General features: G+C 49.1%; 1 long non-coding RNA gene across 1 annotated transcript in view; it reads left to right on the forward strand.

The window, feature by feature from the left end:
• LOC140402297 (uncharacterized) overlaps window positions 1–13,646 on the forward strand; it is a 28,167-nt gene extending 14,521 nt beyond the window's left edge. Inside the window, exon 3 of the long non-coding RNA XR_011938116.1 lies at window positions 12,149–13,646. This is a non-coding gene — a long non-coding RNA (uncharacterized lncRNA). The remainder of the gene's footprint in view (window positions 1–12,148) is intronic.
• Window positions 13,647–17,963: the final 4,317 nt, after the last annotated feature.

A 17,963-nucleotide genomic window follows, 5' to 3' on the forward strand; every position in this document is an offset into this window, starting at 1 on the left:
ATCAAAGGCCTTTTGGAAGTCAAGATAGATAACATCCATTGGCTCTCCTTGGTCTAACCTATTTGTTATCTCTTCAAAGAACTCTAACAGGTTTGTCAGGCACGACCTCCCCTGACGAAATCCATGCTGACTTGTCCTAATCCGACCCTGCACTTTCAAGAATTTAGAAATCTCATCCTTAACAATGGATTCTAGAATCTTGCCAACAACCGAGGTTAGGCTAATTGGCCTATAATTTTCCATCTTTTTCCTTGTTCCCTTCTTGAACATAGGGGTTACAACAGCGATTTTCCATCCTCTGGGACTTTCCCTGACTCCAGTGACTTTTGAAAGATCATAACTAACGCCTCCACTATTTCTTCAGCTATCTCCTTTAGAACTCGAGGATGTAGCCCATCTGGGCCCGGAGGTTTATCAATTTTTAGACCTCTTAGTTTCTCTAGCATTTTCTCCTTTGTGATGGCTACCATATTCAACTCTGCCCTCTGACTCTCCTGAATTGTTGGGATATTACTCATGTCTTCTACTGTGAAGACTGACGCAAAGTACTTATTTAGTTCCTCAGCTATTTCCTTGTCTCCCATCACTAGATTACCAGCGTCATTTTGGAGCGGCCCAATGTCTACTTTTGCCTCCCGTTTGTTTTTAATGTATTTAAAGAAACTTTTACTATCATTCCTAATGTTACTGGCTAGCCTACCTTCATAATTGATCCTCTCTTTCCTTATTTCTCTCTTTGTTATCCTCTGTTTGTTTTTGTAGCCTTCCCAATCTTCTGACTTCCCACTACTCTTTGCCACATTATAGGCTTTCTCTTTTGCTTTGATGCATTCCCTAACTTCCTTTGTCAGCCATGGCTGCCTAATCCCCCCTCTGATAACCTTTCTTTTCTTTGGGATGAACCTTTGTACTGTGTCCTCAATTACTCCCAGAAACTTCTGCCATTGCTGTTCTACTGTCTTTCCCACTAGGCTCTGCTCCCAGTCGATTTTCGTCAGTTCCTCCCTCATGCCCCTGTGGTTACCTTTATTTAACTGTAACACCTTTACATCTGTTTCTACCTTCTTTCTTTCAAATTGGAGATTGAATTCTACCATATTATGATCACTGCCTCCTAAGTGTTCCCTTACTTTAAGATCTTTAATCAAGTCTGGCTCATTACATAACACTAAGTCCAGAATGGCCTGTTTCCTCGTGGGCTCCATCACAAGCTGTTCCAAAAAGCCCTCCTGTAAACATTCAATGAATTCCCTTTCCTTGGGTCCACTGGCAGCATTATTTACCCAGTCCACCTGCATATTGAAGTCCCCCATGATCACTGTGACCTTGCCTTTCTGACATGCACTTTCTATTTCGTGGTGCATTTTGTGCCCCCGGTCCTGACCACTGTTAGGAGGCCTGTACATAACTCCCATTATGGTTTTTTTGCCTTTGTGGTTCCTCAACTCTACCCACACAGACGCCACATCATCTGACCCTATGTCGTTTAGTGCTATTGATTTAATTTCATTCCTAATTAACAAGGCAACCCCGCCCCCTCTGCCCACCTCTCTGTCTTTTCGATAGGTTGTGAATCCCTGGATGTTTAAATGCCAGTCCTGAACCCCCTGCAACCACGTCTCTGTGATGCCTACCACATCATACCTGCCAGTCACAATCTGGGCCACAAGATCATCTACCTTGTTCCGTACACTGCGTGCATTTAAAAAAAGCACCTTTAATTCTCGATTGACCGTCCCTTTTTGTTTTTTTAGTGTGGTGGACCTTGGTTTACTGAGCCTTTCCATACACTGTGTCATATTTTGTGGGATGGGGACTATCATAACCTCTCCTGAGTTCTGTCTTTTCGTGCTTTTTTGTATTCCTAAGCAGCTACGCTTCCCACTGATTACTTCACCTCTTGGTTCCCTGACTTTCCTTCCCCCCCAATCTTTAGTTTAAAGTCCTATTGACCACCCTATTTACTCTTTTCGCCAGAACACTGGTCCCAGCTCGGTTCAGGTGGAGACCATCCCAACGGTATAGGTCCCCCCTGTCCCAAAACTGATGCCAGTGTCCCATGAAAAGGAACCCCTCTTTCCCACACCACTCTTTCAGCCACGTGTTAACTTCCCTTATTCTTGCCTCTCTATGCCAATTTGCACGTGGCTCGGGCAGTAATCCGGAGATTATGACCCTTGAGGGCCTGTTTTATAATTTGAATCCTAGCTCTTTATAATCTCTAAACATGTCCTCTTTTCTAGACTTGCCTATGTTGTTGGTACCGACATGGACCACAACAACTGGATCCTCCCCCTCCCTCTCCAGTATCCTTTCAAGCCGGTCAGAGATGTCCCGCACCCTAGCACCAGGCAGGCAACATACCATGCGGGACTATTTATCCTGCTCACAAAGGATACTATCTATCCCCCTGATAATAGAATCCCCTACAACTTGCCTATTTACTCCCTCCCCTTGAATGGCCTGCTGAACCATGGTGCCTTGGTCAGCTGACTCATCCTTCCTGCAACCCTGTTCGCCATCCACACAGGGAGCAAGTGCCTCATACCTGTTGGACAGAGTCAAGGGCTGATGCTCCTGAGGTCCTGACTGCTGGTTCCCTTTACCTGCCTGACTCGCAGTCACACCCTGCTGTCCCTGGCCACTGGCAGGATTTAAACTACTTACTCTAACAGGTGTGACTGCGTCCTGAAACACAGTGTCCAGGTAAGTCTCCCCCTCCCGGATGTGCCTCAGTGTTTGAAGCTCAGACTCCAGCTCATCAACTCTGAGCCGGAGCTCTTCGAGCAGCCAACACTTACTGCAGATGTGGTCACTGCAGCTCGCAATGGGATCTGCCAGCTCCGACATCAAGCAGCTCAAGCACATCACCTGACCAGCCATCACTAATTAATTAATTAGTTTAATTTAAGTTTACGAGTTTAGCTGTGTTTATTTTTAAATTTGGGGCAGATTTGCTATCAACCAATCAGATCACAGCTGCCCTCTGATGTCACTTTTGGAGAAAAAAACAACAACTGGAAAACAGGAAGTTACCGTTCGGTTTTTATACTCACAGAGACTGCTCCTCCTCCTCCGAACGGCTCCCAAAATTAGGTCCGAAGAAAGAGAGAGAACAAAACAGTCAGGAAAAAGCACCTTCTCCCACTCTTCACCGAATTACCTCACTGCACCAAATTACCAAATTCTCACTCTGTCTGTGTCTCACTCACTCAGGCTGTGTCTCCTTGACCAGCGCAATGCTTACTGTCTGCGCTTTCTGTCTGTCTTTTATACAGACTTTAGGATGACTCACACTAAAACTTCAAAGAGAAGAATACAATGTGTACCTTTGTGCCCCTTAACAGGCCTCAGGGGACTGCCAGAACTGCCTCTCAGCAATTAGGGTGGGGGCAATGCTTCGAATGTGAGCATTTGCAGGTGATTAAAACTTTTCAGATCCATAGGTGGGGTAACCCCAGGTTAAAGAGGTGTGAATTGTCTCAAGCCAGGACAGTTGGTAGGATTTCGCAAGCCCAGGCCAGATGGTGGGGGATGAATGTAATGTGACATGAATCCCAGGTCCCGGTTGAGGCCGCACTCATGTGTGCGGAACTTGGCTATAAGTTTCTGCTCGGCGATTCTGCGTTGTCGTGCATCCTGAAGGCCGCCTTGGAGAACGCTTACCCGGAGATCAGAGGCTGAATGCCCTTGACTGCTGAAGTGTTCCCCGACTGGAAGGGAACATTCCTGCCTGGTGATTGTTGCGCGATGTCCGTTCATTCGTTGTCGCAGCGTCTGCATGGTCTCGCCAATGTACCACGCTTCGGGACATCCTTTCCTGCAGCGTATGAGGTAGACAACGTTGGCCGAGTCACACGAGTATGTACCGCGTACCTGGTGGGTGGTGTTCTCATGTGTAATGGTGGTATCCATGTCGATGATCTGGCACGTCTTGCAGAGATTGCCATGGCAGGGTTGTGTGGTGTTGTGGTCACTGTTCTGAAGGCTGGTTAGTTTGCTGCAAACAATGGTTCGTTTGAGGTTGCGCGGTTGTTTGGAGGTGGTGTGGGGGTGTGGGGTCAACGAATGAACGGACATCGCGCTGCCCTGACAATGATGAGGTGCAAGGTTTTGTGGTATTTTGGCCAATCTGCTTTCCGGAAGTTCCATTGTTACCGGAGGCCCACTCTAGGAGCTTTTCACCATCACTATCTGGTGCTCAATAACCCCAGTCAGTGTTGAAGTCGCCCATGTGGGTATCTGAATGAGCCAATATTGGCAGGACTTGCTTTTTCCCATAAAGCACATGGAGGCTTGTACACATTTGGAAAACTGCTGGAAAAACTGCTGACTGGATGAGCTTTACGTCATTACAGACGCATTTATTTGAATATCGAAGCTCTCGCGTGTTCCAGCTTATCAGCAGCCAAATACCTGAAATTACAATGCAAATTATGAAAATGTACTGTACTGGAGAACTGGTTAGGAATGAGCGCAGGATCCAATTATAAGAATAGGTAAACCTCCAAGAAACTTGTCTGTTGCTTAGCAACGATTGTGTTATTTGACTTCTTTTGAAAAAGTTATTGTTGTCCCATTGTTATCTCAGAGTTTTGTGTGAAATTGGAATTATTAATCATCTGTTCAAACCCAGTACTGTGCCAATCACCTTGTCCGGGATTCTCCGGCGACGTGATTCCCTTTTCCCGCGGGTTTCCTGACGGCATGGGGTGGGTTCAATGGGAAATTCCACTGACAAGCGGGGGGAGGATAGAATCCCGCCGTCAGTGAACGGCGCGTCACCGGGAAACACGCGGCGGGTTGGTGGTAAAACCCACCCTAAGTGTGGGTGCATTGCAATCTGGATCGCGCCCAAACACCCGGCGGGAATCATGCTGCGGTTGCCGTCCAAAATAAAATTTAGGGCTGGGTTCTCTGCCCCGCGATGCCGGAAATGCGAATCCTGATTGGGTGGAGAATCGGGCAACCTGCAAATATGGAGGTTTGTGCCCTTTGCCGGCGGGGGCATGCATTGAAATGTGATTAGCGGGTTGGGCACAATGCTTTTCCCCTTTTATCCCCTCCCCCCGTGATGAATAACTCATCAAATAGTGTAATGAACAGCCCCCACTGCAGCCCGAAGCCCTCACCTGACCCCTTCATCTCAAACTTAATCTTCTCCAACAGGAGAATGTCGTAGATCTACCCCAGCCAATCTGCTACCGCGGCGGCGTGTCCGACCTCCAATTTAACAGGATCCTTTGCCGGGCATAACATCAGCCCTCTTCCACTCCAGAGACTCTGGCACTTCCGAGACCCCAAAAAACCCCACCATAGGGTCTGGCCTGACCATCACCCTCACCATCCTAGACAGTATTCCAAACACCGCCTCCCAGTAGCTCTTCAGCTTCTTGCAGCCCCAAAACATAGGTGCATGGTTGGCCGGCCCCCGCCTACACTTCTTACACCCATCGGCCACCCCCCTGGAAGAAGTCAATCATCCTCGCCTGAGTCATGTGTACCCTGTGCACCACCTTGAACTGAGTCAAGTTCAGCGTCGTGCAGGAGGAGGTTGAGTTCACCCTCCGCATCGCCTCACACCACAATCCCCAACCTATTTCCCTCCCAACTCCTCCTCCTGTTGTAGCCACCTAAATTGGCCAACTCCCGATTTAAAATGGCAAACGGCAAAGGCTGAAGGGAAATTCAGCCAACACAGGCAGAAACCAGCGGGTGCAGGTTTGCTGTGTATTTAACTCTGCAAAAGCCCAGACAGCACCGATACCAGCGACCATCAGCATAATAATATAGCAGCCATCTACATACTAATGAGCAATCCCCGTGAACAATAGCAACATTTGGGACACACAAAACTAAGACAGACTCCCCGGCGCCAGCAGGAGCCAACACAAAAGAGGTTAACGAACACCTCAAGACCGCCCATCGATCAGGGAACCGCTCCAGTATTGGTGAAATCGAACCAAGCGATTGGAACAAAGTCCAATCACCTAGAACCAGGTACAGGGTCCGCCCCAAAATGCGGGAAGCCCATGGGGACTATAAAGTTAAGCCCCCAAGTTGATTATTACCGAGGGGGGATGATTACCGAGGGAGGGGGTTGGCTGAAAAGGTTGTGCCAGTCGCCCAATCGCAGAGGGGCACCACCGGTCGTATCCATTCACCAGATTAGTGCCAATTCCCCCTCAACGTGCAAGGCTGGAACCTGTAACCCCGTATACATCACCGTGAAACACACGGCCTGGACCGAGGCAGGCAATAAGCATTGTTCACTAAGAAATGAGATATTCGGGGTAAAAATGAGAAATAGCGCGACTAAATGCTGCTTCCGTATCTCAATAGACCAGTGGGCAACTCCCACTAATGGAGCTAGGAACGACAAGAGGACAGGGAGTCAAAATAATTGAAGTAAAAGATTTAGAGAAAGCCTTTGAGATCGAGACCGGCTATGAGGGACAGAATGCGTGGATTGAGTGGGTGAGGTATTCGGCCCAGTCGCTGGAGAAAGACAATTGTTACACTTGTGCATCAGGTAGACCACAGGCCCATCTGGAGCCCTTTCCACTGGGGGTGGACAGACAATAGAGGGAGCATGGAATGTATGATGGCCTTGTACCAAGATGAGAACGCCTGGGGCAACAAGACCTGCACTGCCCTATCTCTGATGTTTCCTCCTGTTCAGCAGAAACAATCAGCAAACCCTCCCTCCTTGGTTACCGTGACGCATCATAAATCGTGTATAAGTCGTTCTGATACGGGGCTAAGTAAAGACATGGGAGAACTCAAGACGAGTCTTGAGACTAAGAACGTGACCACCCAGGGCAATTACTCATCACTAAAAATACCACGTGCAGATATATGGTGGTATTGCGGAGGAAAAATCCCAAGACCCACTCTGCCCCCCCAATGGAAAGGGACATGCGCATTAGTTCAGCTAGCCATACTGTTTAGCATAGCCTATGAAAGACAAGAGGAGAGGGGGAGTGTAAAAGGGGAACGATCTGAACGGGGCATACCCACCTCATTTGATGACAAAATTTACCTGGACTCCGTTGGCATTTCCAGAGGAGTACCAGACGAGTTCAAAGCCCAAAATCAGATCGCAGCTGGGTTCGAGTCCCTCTTCTGGTGGGTTACGATCAATAAGAATGTGGATTGGATAAACTATATATACTATAATCAACAAAGGTTCATAAATTATACCAGAGACGCCGTGAAGGGCATAGCGGGACAACTGGACGCAACCAGTAGAATGGCCTGGGAGAATAGATTGGCTCTGGATATGATTTTGCCAGAGAAAGGTGGTGTATGCGTTATGCTCAAGGGACAGTGTTGCACATTTATCCCCAACAACACGGCACCCGACGGATCGATTACCCGTGCGCTACAAGGGTTAACCACTCTGGCTGAGGAAATGGCAGACAACTCTGGGGCAGACACATCCATGACTGGGTGGCTTGAATCAATGTTTGGGAAATGGAAAGGGTTAATTGTATCTATCCTCACCTCCATCATCGTGGTGATAGGGGCATTGGTGGCAATAGGCTGTTGCATCATCCCGTGCGTAAGAGGCTTGGTGCAGCGGCTCATCGAAACAGCCTTGACCAAGCAGATGCCATTACCCCTGGGTAAAGGAGGCCGGGAAACAATTTGCCTACTAGAAAGAGGGAAGACTGAAGGGGAGGACGACCCCATAGAAAGAGAGGTTGAGAGGATGTTGGACAATTATGGGGAAGGCTAAAAGGGGCGACAGTGTGTGAAAAAGCAACAAGAGTAAAAAGAAAAAAAAGGGGAAATTATGAGAAATGAGCATTTTATGTTGTTTTCACATGAATCACACATAATAGTGCTTGATGGGAAATAAGATGTCAAGTGGAGTTTTGTGCAAACTGCAGTGCCAAAGTTTTGTAACTGTGTACGTGACTGGCCTTCGGGATGAACAGAACTTGCAATAACACGTTGCAGGTGGGGATGGGGGCCTCATTCTAAATCATTTTAGCTGACGGTTCAAGGATGTACCAGGAGCTCACAGGAATAACTGCTTGCTAGGCAAAGCAATGCGGAAGCTAAAGTGAACATAACAAGTCTAAATAAGGAATAACTGCTAGGCGAGGCAGAGGGCGGGGTGTGTTTCTCAGAGATTGTATATGAAAAAATAATGCTGTGCTTGTTCAGAGTGGCTGCTAATGTTGACAGGCGGCACCCGTTCTTGCAAGATCGACTGAATAAAATACTTCCTCAGAATTTGGCTAAGTGTAAATTATTATCAAGTGAGAGATGTTTCTCACACCACCGACAGCTGGCAAATGGATTAGCCAAATTCTCTCGCCCCGAATGTCTGGTCCAGTACGTAGACGACCTACTACTGCAGACAGACACCAAGGAAGAGAACACTGAGCTTCTGTCCGAACTCCTGGAACTTTTACATTCAATTGGTTGTAAAGTTAACCCCAAAAAGGCCCAGATTTTGGAAGAAAAGGTGATATATTTGGGAACAATTATCACGCATGGTAAACGCGAGCTTGAGCATAAAAGGATTGACTCAATTGCTAAATTGCCCCTTCCCCAGAACGTTTCCAAGTTGACCATAGCAGCCCCCCGCACTACAAGTTCCAGACCCACTTTCCCCTTACGCTATAGAGGTAGCAACCACAGACCGCACCCTTTCAGCCGTGCTCCTCCAGGAATGGCACGAACAGTTAAGGCCCGTAGCTTACGCCGCCAGACTTTTAGATGCTGTGGAGCAGGGATTTTCAGCCTGTGAGAGGCACCTGCTCGCAATATTTTGGGCAGTTCAGTATTTTTCGTACATTACCGGACTGAACCTCATCACAATCCTCACAGAACACACCCCCACCCAACTTTTACTGGACGGACGATTCAAGGTCGGTACAGTTAGTCAGATAAGAGCAGCCAGATGGACCCTTCTTTTGCAGGGACGGGACATCACTGTGAAATGGACAAAGACCCACACCTTTTTAGCAGACAGCCTACAGTGCCCCGGAACCCCCCATGAATCTGAAATTATCTCTCCACACCACAACACAGGCCCCTTTATTGCGACCCCCCACCCCCCCCAGAAAGATATGTAGTTCAACCCAGAGCCCCCAGCACACAGACACGTGCGAGCCCATTAACATATATGTGGATGGATCTTCCACAATATTAGAAGGGAAGCGCATAACAGGATGCGGTATTTATGTCGAGGACGCGCAGGGACGCGCCCTAGAAGAAATAGCAATAAAACTTCCAGGACACTTAGGCGCGCAGGCAGCAGAACTTGCAGCCATCGTGTATATAGTGGAACACCCAGATTCCTTCCCCAGCCCAGCAGACATATACTCGGACAGCCTCTATGTCTGCATTAGCCTCACAGGATTCCTACACTGTGGAAAGCAAGAGGATTTGTTTCCGCAGACGGAAAACCCCTCCCCTCAGCCCCATTACTCCGTCACATTTTAGAGGGAGCACAGAACAGGACTTTTGGTATAGTCAAAGTTCGAAGTCACAATCGTTCCTCCCCCCCTGGAAATGTAAAGGCCGACGCACTGGCTAAAGCAGGTTCCAGGCATGGATATTTTTGGACACCCCCCGAAAGCGCACCAGTGAATGCAGTTCAGGTCTCGCAGACTAAGATCGAGGATCTAGTGCAGGCCCAGAAGCAGGACAGCAATCTCAGGGAGATTTTAAAAGGAAACTATCCAGCACCGTACGAGAGGTTTAAAAATGCTCTGACCACACATGACGGTGTGGTGTTAAAAGACGCCCTTTATGTGGTTCCTGAACAGGACAGGAATCAGCTCATTTGTTTGTTCTATGATGGTCATGGACATCAGGGAATCAATCCCACTACAGCCCACCTCAGGCAGTTTTGTTGGTGGCCGAATTTAAATGACGATGCAAATCACTACATCGAGAATCGTCTTATCTGTGCCCAGAATAATCCGGACAGATATGCCAAAAGGGCTGAGCTTAGTCACATCCGACCCGTTAATGGCCCCTGGACTAACCTCCAGATTGATTTTATAGGACCATTGCCCCCTTGCAGGAATGGTTATAAATATGTACTCATGGTGATAGACACGTTTACAAAATGGGTGGAAGCATTCCCATCCAGAACTAACACGGCAAAGACCACAGCCAAGATTTTGACCCACCATATCTTTACAAGATGGGGACTCCCCCGCAGCATTGAATCAGACCAAGGCTCCCATTTTACGGGACGTGTCATGCAGAACGTCCTCACGATATTTGGCATTACCCAAAAATTCCACATAGCATACCACCCCCAGTCGAGTGGTATCGTGGAGCACATGAATCGGACCCTAAAATCCACCCTCAGAAAAATGGTCCAGCAAAACAACACCACTTAGGGACTCAGTCCTCCCCTTTGCGCTGATGTTTGTGCGCAATACAGTTTCAACTTCCACAGGTTACACCCCACACACTCTCATGACCGGACGCCCCATGAAAGGCACAGAACTTTTATTAGGTTTGGACTTGACCAGCCCCGAAGTGACGGCCCTCACACACGAGAACGCAGTAAAACAATTAGTGGAGAATGTTAAAACGGCTCAGCTAGCAGCCGCAGTGAAATTAAGCACAAGAAAGAAACAGAGCAAGGCTTGTTTCGATAAGACAGTGCATGCGACTGAGTACAGTGTAGGACAGCAAGTCATGCTCTCCGTATACAACCCCAGCACATTCCTGTCACCAAAGTACTCGGGTCCGTACTCCATTGCGGACAAAGTAAGCCCTTCCGTCTACAAAATAAAGTATCCCAATGGAAAGACTGCGTGGTTCCATATCAACCAGCTGAAGGCATATGGAACACAATCTAACCACGCACACCACGTCATGCTCGACGCAGCAGATCATGCCCCGCCCACAGCCAACGTAACCCTACCATCTCCCAACACGTCCAGCCCAGCCACGGACTCAACCTCGACTCCACCCCCAAAATATACACTCCGCCCCGGAATGCCCACAGACTGCAGCAGCAGAGACAGCGACTATGACTCGGACGATAGCCACAGCATGCCTCCCTACTATCCCCATGCAACAGGACCCACACCCAGCGAATCCGACCACGATTCGAGTGATCCCTTCACGATCACTTTCCTAAACAAACCCCACCACCGACCCACAATGACGACCCCGATTCCGTCCCCACACAACTAGACACCACCTATTGGCACCGAGACAATTCGTACAGACTCGTCCGGAATGACGAGAGGGATCCCAAATCACACCATGCAGCCCTATCAGCCCTGATACACTCGGGAGTTTGGCATCCGGGAGAAGATGACGACCTTGAGTCTGACTCCCAAAGCGAGAACCCCTTTGCGACCCTGTTCGCAACCGATAACTGAGGTGTCCAGATGATGTTTTAAAAGGAACTGCTTGGGAGAAAACGGTGTCCTTTCTGATGGAACCTGCAGCATGTTTTATGTTGTTTGTAGTGTTTTGTTACATGTTGTATGTCAGACCGGAATTTTTTTTTTCCACAGCCCCACGCCTTTTCGGCCGAAACCTCTGAGGACTTGCCCACAGAGACTTGCTACTGTCCCAGACGCCAGTTCAGAGGAATTTGTCTGTCGACAGACGCCCATTCATAACTGCTCTTCTGGTTCGAGGGAAGAACCACTACGGCAGCCCCCCACGATGACTACATTTTTTGCCCGTTCTTGTCGGTTACTGAGGCAGTGGAGAAACGGCACTGGGACCCGCCCTGCCTGGGAACCCCCCCTCTGGTCAGCTACGCTCGGGTAGGGCACACACGGCATTGGTCGCCGTCCTACCCGGGGACTCCATCCAACTCTTACCCGTCGCGGCCCATACGCACCTCATTTTGGAAAGTTTTAGTTCAAAAAGTTCTGTTTTGTTTCAGGTAACCCTTAGGTTGCCAACCACATGCTATTTACATCCTGAAACTTTGGGATGGTAAATCGCACAGTCTGCGAGACGGCTTGCACTGGTTCATTATTTATACGTGTGTCTTGTCCTAAAATTTGTTTTTCTTGAAAAAAGAAATGAGGGAGTCACACGTGACCAATTATAAAGGGAGTAATTGGCACTAAAGGGCAGACAGGCTATCATACGAGATATTAAACCAAGATAGTAACAGATACTATGCTTGTTTCCACAGAACTCCAGAAGCTCCAGGACAAGAGAAGAGAAGAGCAGAGAAGTGAAAGAAGACGCACCATGAGGACATCCTCCGCGTGGTTCATCGTTATAATAGACATTTGGTTGCGTGCGAACGCGAACCCCCTGACCTCAAGCCCCCCAGCCGTTAATGATTCACTTCCCCGCAGTACCCAGAGCCCAGTCACCAGCGACACCACACCATCTTGGTGTGCCAGGTTTATAACCTGGTACTCCCTGTCCTACTTGATAGACTCCCTACTAGTATTGGCGATATTCTGCTGCATTGTGCAGACTATTCGTCTGAGAAAATGGAGAAGGAGGGCCTACTGCGCTCGAACCCCGGTATAGAGGATCAGATCCCCTATTTTCGGATACGACCAGACCCCCGACCCCCGCGATCTATAATAAAGAGCATTCCTTTGCGTTTTTGTTGTAAATAAAGAAATGTTCATGAGCAATTGTACGATCCTGAGCTTGACCGCCAAGCCAGGAAAAATGTGTATAAACTGCTATGATTTGGTTTGTATGGTTGAGGAAGTTAGAGTGATGAAATGTTTAAGTGAGTGTAGTGTATTAAGGATAGTTAGAGGTTCCCATTTTCTTGTTTTGTAATGCATGTCCCTGTTTGACATAGGGCCCCTTAGAATTGTCAGTTAAAATTTTTTTGCATAGTTATGGTCAGTGTAGAGGCCATGAAAGAAGTGCTCACCGGGTCAGGGAATGAAAACAACGCAGCTATGTGATCCTTCACGCTTTGTGTTAGGATCACAAGGAGGGTGTGTAGCCACCTAAATTGGCCAACTCCCGATTTAAAATGGCGAACGGCAATTACTGAAGGGAAATTCAGCCAACACAGACAGAAACCAGCAGATGCAGGTTTACTGTGTATTTAACTCTGCAAAGCCCAGACAGCATCGATACCAGCGACCATCAGCATAATAATTTAGCAGCCATCTACATACTAATGAGCAATCCCCGGGAACTATAGCAACATTTGGGACACACAAAACTAAGCCAGACTCACCGGCGCCAGCAGGAGCCAACACAAAAGAGGTTAACGAACACCTCAAGACTGCCCATCGATCAGGGAACTGCTCCAGTATTGGAGAAATCGAACCAAGCGATTGGAACGAAGTCCAATCACCTAGAACCAGGTACAGGGTCCTCCCCAAAAGGCGGGAAGCCCCTGGGGACTATAAAGTTAAGCCCCCAAGTTCAACTCGCTCTCTTCGTCCTGCCCGGGTCACCCAGCAACGTGAACCAACCTTGACCGTGACCGGTGCAGTGACCACCGAAAGAAGTAAGTCTTAATTCAACGCTTGCTACGAGATGGGCGCTCCTAGCTACCAATCCGGACCAACTTCGAATCCCGCAGACTCAGAACCCGAACGAAAGGCCATTTGTTCCCCTGACCTGGTGGGCCAGTCCGAAGTTAAGTATAGGCCTGTTAGTTGTAAAAGTAGCTTAGACGTAGAATTTGTGGATGAGTAGCGATTACTGTGTATAATAAATGTGCTTTGTTTGAATCTTACTAATCGGTGTATTGAGTTATTAATCATTACTTGGACTTGAACCTCGTGGCGGTATCATACAGATACCTGGCGACTCGAGAGCAAAGGTAATAAAACAGAGCAATTGAACCAACCGGAAAGTTAGCAACACTGTTTACTGTTGATCCTCACCACTTGCCCTGCTCCCCCAACCACCTGTATATATCTCCAATCCTGCCCTCCCTAAATCCAATCAGGAAGGAGCAGTTGCTCCAACAGTGTGTACTCTGGGAGCTTGGGGAATGACCTCCACCCCTTTCACACAAAGTCCCGCACCTGCATATACCTAAACTCACTGCCCCCCTGGCAGCTCAAACCTCTCCCATAGCTCGATTAGTCCCGCAAACTTCCCTCCCGAGAACATGTCCCTAACCCACACCAGCCCCGCCTCCCTCCACTTCCCATACATCCAATCCATCTCCCCGGCTTGAACGTGTGGTTCCCACACAATGGCGTCAGCACCGACATTCTTTCCTACTTAAAATGCCTCCTCAAGTGGTTCCAAACCCCGACCGCCAATTGCAACGCTGGGCTCCCAGTAAACCTCGCCGGAGCTAACGGCCGCGGAGCCATCACCATGGTCCTCAGACTGGATCCCCTGCAGGTTCCTCTTCCAACCTGACCCACTCCACTCCCTGCTCCCCCCACCCACCCACCATCACTTCACCTTCTCCACATTCGCCACCCAATAATAATGCAGCAGGTTTGGGAGCCCCAACCCCCTTTCTATCTCTGCAACAGAGCCCTCTGTTGGATGAACCGTACACAGTTATAAACAACAATGAAACAGAACACCTGGAGGCCTTGTTCATTGTGGTCGGGGACTTCAACAAGGCCAACCTCAAGAGTGCACTGCCAAAACTCTACTGACACATCTCCTATCCCACCACGCCCTCCTCCCCCACCTCACCTCCATTCACTATCATTGCTTTCTAGTGTGGCAAAACTTTGCGCACAAAGTTCCCCCCCTCCCCCCACCAGTCCCTCCTTAGCCTGAGCAACCAGCCTCTTACTCACCTGAATACTGACAAACCCAATTAACCTCACCCAAAGGGCCATGTCATACACATCTCTTACATGAAAAAGAAAGCACCCAAATTCACAAATAACCTCCTCCAAAAAACTAAGACAAAACTCCACCCCAAGTTCCCCCCCCCCCCCCCCCCCCTTCGGCAACAGTAAACAATACACCCAACTTTTATGGACTTAATCCCTCCATCTCATATCAACCCTCAGTTCTCCTCAAATTTGGTTCCTTATAAAGTCGTTTGCCTCCACTGGCATCTCAAAATGCTCCCGGCCGTTGAATAGAACCCAAAGTCTCAATGAATACACCACCCAAAAAACAATCTTCTGTCAGTACAACACAGCTTGGCCTTGTTGACTCCCGTGCACCTCATCGCCAGCTCTAATGTCCTGGACTTGATTACCCTCCCATTTGCCGACTTGTTTTGCCCTGGCCCACCTCAGAATCTTCTTCTTGTCCATAAACTTGTGCAACCGTACAATCACTACCGATGGGCCCGATCCACCTCCAGGGCTTTCTCCAGCACCTTCCTCCGCACTGACCCGGCTAGCATCCTTGAAACACACATCATGGCGCTCGTTCCTTCCACACCCTCTGGCAGAACCACAATCCGCAAGTTCTGCCATCTGGACCCGTTCTCCTGCTCATCCAGCTTCACCGCAGCGACTTGCACAGATCGCCCATGATCTCCACCTCCACCTCCAAAGACACATCCCTCTGGCTGGACACCACCTTCTCTGCCTCATGTATTGTCGCCCCTTGTGCCAAGAGGCACTTCTCCACCTAGTCCAATGATCCCCACAGCGGTGCCTTTGCTCCCTCAATCGCCTTTCATCCAGTTGTCGTGCATCTCCTTTCTTTGCTGGTGAAATTCCTCCCTGGTGAAGCTCATCAACTGCTCCATTTGAGGCTTCACACCGAGAATGACTATTCCCCCTATGCCATTCTCGAAATTGATGCTGCGTCAAACGTTATGAATAGGTACAGTTACAATGATGAGGTCCAAGGTCTTGTGGTATTTTGGCCAATCTGCTTTCCGGAAGTTCCATTGTTACCGGAGGCCCACTCTAGGAGCTTTTCACCATCACTATCTGGTGCTCAATAACCCCAGTCAGTGTTGAAGTCGCCCATGTGGGTATCTGAATGAGCCAATATTGGCAGGACCTGCTTTTTCCCATAAAGCACATGGAGGCTTGTACACATTTGGAAAACTGCTGGAAAAATTGCTGACTGGATGAGCTTTACGTCATTACAGATGCATTTATTTGAATATCGAAGCTCTCGCGTGTTCCAGCTTATCAGCAGCCAAATACCTGAAATTACAATGCAAATTATGAAAATGTACTTGTCTGTAACTGGAGAACTGGTTAGGAATGAGCGCAGGATCCAATTATAAGAATAGGTTACACCTGAAATCTTTAAGTGCCCTGCCATAACATCTTTATGACATAACATCTTATGACACATGTTAAGCTAATTGGCCAGTAGTTTTCTGCTTTCTGTACCCCCAGCCCCCTTTGTTTTTTATTTTCCAATCTAATGGAACCTTCCCATGTCAGTGAAATATTTTATTGAGGCATTTATATATTTATATATTTACACATCAAACACATAAAACAAAACCAGCCAACAGGGCTGGAAATAATCAAACCAACTACATATCTAACACCCCACCGTCCCGAATCCCCTGCCTCTTTTTTACCCCCACGCCACTGCTGACATCTTATCTGTTCTCAAAGAAGTCGATGAACGGCTGCCATCTGCGGGCAAACCCCTCCACAGACCCTCTCAAGGCAAATTTTATCTTCTCCAGCCTAAGAAACCCTGCCAGGTCACTCACCCACAACCCCGGTTTTGGTGGCCTTGAGTTGCTCCATTCTCATCAGATTTGTCTTATTAGCCAAGACATCGGCCTCTCTTGCCCCCCCTGGACTCCCGGGTCTTCTGACACACCAAAGATCGCCACCTCTGGACTCGGGCCCACCTTCACCTTCAGGACCTCCGACATAACGCGGCAAACCCCCGCCAGAATCCCCCAAGCTTCAGACAGGCTCAAAACCCGTGGACATGATTTGCGGGCCCACCCACGCACCGTCCACATCCAACTTCCACCCCTTCAAAGAACCTGCTCATCCTGACGACAGTCATATGTGCCCTGTGGACCACCTTAAACTGAAGAAGGCTTGCCTAGCGCACGACGAGGATGCGTTCAACCCACCTCAAAGCTTCCTCCCACACCCCGGCCGCTTCACAAGCCCGATCAGGGCTCCCTCTCAATCCATCAACTCCATGTAAATTTCGGACACTCTCCCCTTCGCTACCCCTGTTTTTGACACCAGCTTGCCCTGCCGCCTCTGGGGTGGCAGGTGAGGAAAGGACGATACCTGCTTCCGAACAAAATCCCTCGCCTGCAAATACCGGAACCCATTCCCGGCGGGCAATTCAAATTCCTCCACCAACCCCTCCAAGCTCGAGTAGCTGCCCCCAACGACTAGATCCCCAAACTGCTCAATCCTTGCCCGTTGCCACCCCTGAAAGAACCGGTCCAGCCCCCCCGGAGCAAACCTATGCTTCCCACAGATCGGTGACAAACCGAGGCCCCCTCCAGCCTCCGGTGCTGCCGCCACTGTACCCACACCCTCAGGGCCGCCACCACTATCGGGCCTGTGGAGTACTGGCAGAGTACTGGCGAATGGCAGAGGCACCGTCAACAGTGCCGGCAAACTTGAGTCTTTACACGAGGCTGCCTCCGTCCGCTCCCACACCGATCCCTCCCCCACTACCCACTTCCTAACCATGGCTATATTCGTCACCCAGTAATAATTCATCGTTTGGAAGGGCCAACCCACCCCCCCTTGCCCCCACTCCAGCAGCATTTTCTTCACCCACGGGGCTTTACCTGCCCAAACAAACCCCGAAATCAGCGCATTCACCCTCCTAAAAATAGCCTTAGGGATACAGATTGGGAGATTCTGGAACACAAACAAGAACCTCGTGCGAACCGTCACCTTCACCGATTGCACCCGTCCCGCCAGTGACAGCGGGAGCACATCCCAACCTCCTAAAATCCCCCTTCATCTGCTTCACCAACTGAGCCAGATTCAGCTTTTGTAGCTGCTCCCAACCCTGCACCACCTGGATACCCAAATACCGAAAGTTCGCTTCCACCACTCTAAACGGCAACTCCCCCAGCCTCTTCTCTGCCCCCTCGCCTGGATAGGGAAAATCTCGCTCTT

The sequence above is a fragment of the Scyliorhinus torazame genome, chromosome 25 (genome assembly GCF_047496885.1).
Source record: "Scyliorhinus torazame isolate Kashiwa2021f chromosome 25, sScyTor2.1, whole genome shotgun sequence".
Lineage (NCBI taxonomy): Eukaryota > Metazoa > Chordata > Chondrichthyes > Carcharhiniformes > Scyliorhinidae > Scyliorhinus > Scyliorhinus torazame.